General features: G+C 29.2%; 1 protein-coding gene across 2 annotated transcripts in view; it reads right to left on the bottom strand.

The window, feature by feature from the left end:
• The window catches only part of LOC128699015 (cubilin), a 421,279-nt gene that overhangs the window by 373,426 nt on the left and 45,353 nt on the right, over positions 1-2,500 (bottom strand). The gene's annotated exons all lie outside the window — the stretch shown is intronic.

Here is a 2,500-nt window from a genome sequence, read left to right as displayed (position 1 = left end):
ATCTTCATGTTCTTATTCTCATCTTCATGTTCTTATTCTCATCTTTCTTTGTTCTTATTCTCATCATCATGTTCTTATTCTCATCTTCATGTTCTTATTCTCATCTTTCTTTATTCTTATTCTCATCTTTCTTTATTCTTATTCTCATCTTCATGTTCTTATTCTCATCTTCATGTTCTTATTCTCATCTTTCTTTGTTCTTATTCTCATCTTCATGTTCTTATTCTCATCTTCATGTTCTTATTCTCATCTTTATGTTCTTATTCTCATCTTCATGTTCTTATTCTCATCTTCATGTTCTTATTCTCATCCTTCTTTGTTCTTATTCTCATCTTCATGTTCTTATTCTCATCTTCATGTTCTTATTCTCATCTTTCTTTGTTCTTATTCTCATCTTCATGTTCTTATTCTCATCTTTCTTTGTTCTTATTCTCATCTTCATGTTCTTATTCTCATCTTCATGTTCTTATTCTCATCTTTCTTTGTTCTTATTCTCATCTTCATGTTCTTATTCTCATCTTCATGTTCTTATTCTCATCTTTCTTTGTTCTTATTCTCATCTTCATGTTCTTATTCTCATCTTTCTTTGTTCTTATTCTCATCTTCATGTTCTTATTCTCATCTTCATGTTCTTATTCTCATCTTTCTTTGTTCTTATTCTCATCTTCATGTTCTTATTCTCATCTTTCTTTGTTCTTATTCTCATCTTCATGTTCTTATTCTCATCTTCATGTTCTTATTCTCATCTTTCTTTGTTCTTATTCTCATCTTCATGTTCTTATTCTCATCTTCATGTTCTTATTCTCATCCTTCTTTGTTCTTATTCTCATCTTCATGTTCTTATTCTCATCTTCATGTTCTTATTCTCATCTTTCTTTGTTCTTATTCTCATCTTCATGTTCTTATTCTCATCTTTCTTTGTTCTCATTCTCATCTTCATGTTCTTATTCTCATCTTCATGTTCTTATTCTCATCTTTCTTTGTTCTTATTCTCATCTTCATGTTCTTATTCTCATCTTCATGTTCTTATTCTCATCTTTATGTTCTTATTCTCATCTTCATGTTCTTATTCTCATCTTCATGTTCTTATTCTCATCTTTCTTTGTTCTTATTCTCATCTTCATGTTCTTATTCTCATCTTCATGTTCTTATTCTCATCTTTCTTTGTTCTTATTCTCATCTTCATGTTCTTATTCTCATCTTCATGTTCTTATTCTCATCTTTCTTTGTTCTTATTCTCATCTTCATGTTCTTATTCTCATCTTCATGTTCTTATTCTCATCTTCATGTTCTTATTCTCATCTTCATGTTCTTATTCTCATCTTTCTTTGTTCTTATTCTCATCTTCATGTTCTTATTCTCATCTTCATGTTCTTATTCTCATCTTTCTTTGTTCTTATTCTCATCTTCATGTTCTTATTCTCATCTTCATGTTCTTATTCTCATCTTTCTTTGTTCTTATTCTCATCTTTCTTTGTTCTTATTCTCATCTTCATGTTCTTATTCTCATCTTCATGTTCTTATTCTCATCTTTCTTTGTTCTTATTCTCATCTTCATGTTCTTATTCTCATCTTCATGTTCTTATTCTCATCTTCATGTTCTTATTCTCATCTTCATGTTCTTATTCTCATCTTTCTTTGTTCTTATTCTCATCTTCATGTTCTTATTCTCATCTTCATGTTCTTATTCTCATCTTTCTTTGTTCTTATTCTCATCTTTCTTTGTTCTTATTCTCATCTTTCTTTGTTCTTATTCTCATCTTCATGTTCTTATTCTCATCTTCATGTTCTTATTCTCATCTTTCTTTGTTCTTATTCTCATCTTCATGTTCTTATTCTCATCTTCATGTTCTTATTCTCATCTTCATGTTCTTATTCTCATCTTCATGTTCTTATTCTCATCTTCATGTTCTTATTCTCATCTTCATGTTCTTATTCTCATCTTCATGTTCTTATTCTCATCTTCATGTTCTTATTCTCATCTTCATGTTCTTATTCTCATCTTTCTTTGTTCTTATTCTCATCTTCATGTTCTTATTCTCATCTTCATGTTCTTATTCTCATCTTCATGTTCTTATTCTCATCTTCATGTTCTTATTCTCATCTTCATGTTCTTATTCTCATCTTTCTTTGTTCTTATTCTCATCTTCATGTTCTTATTCTCATCTTCATGTTCTTATTCTCATCTTCATGTTCTTATTCTCATCTTCATGTTCTTATTCTCATCTTCATGTTCTTATTCTCATCTTCATGTTCTTATTCTCATCTTCATGTTCTTATTCTCATCTTATTCCTCAAACTTTCCTTTTATTTATCTCTTTCAAGCAATTTTTCTTTTTAAATATCTTTTAGACGACTTTTAGAACTTTAGACTGCTTTTAGAAGTTTTAGACGATTTTAGACGGCTTCTAGATGACTTTTAGACCTTTTTACACGGCTTTTCAATGACGTTTAGAGGTTTTAGACCTTTTAGATGGGTTTTAGACGACTTTTAGATCTT

The sequence above is a fragment of the Cherax quadricarinatus genome, chromosome 31 (assembly GCF_038502225.1).
Source record: "Cherax quadricarinatus isolate ZL_2023a chromosome 31, ASM3850222v1, whole genome shotgun sequence".
Classification (NCBI taxonomy): Eukaryota; Metazoa; Arthropoda; class Malacostraca; order Decapoda; family Parastacidae; genus Cherax; species Cherax quadricarinatus.
Note: the sequence above shows the minus strand (reverse complement) of the source record. Positions and strands in the feature narration are given on the sequence as shown.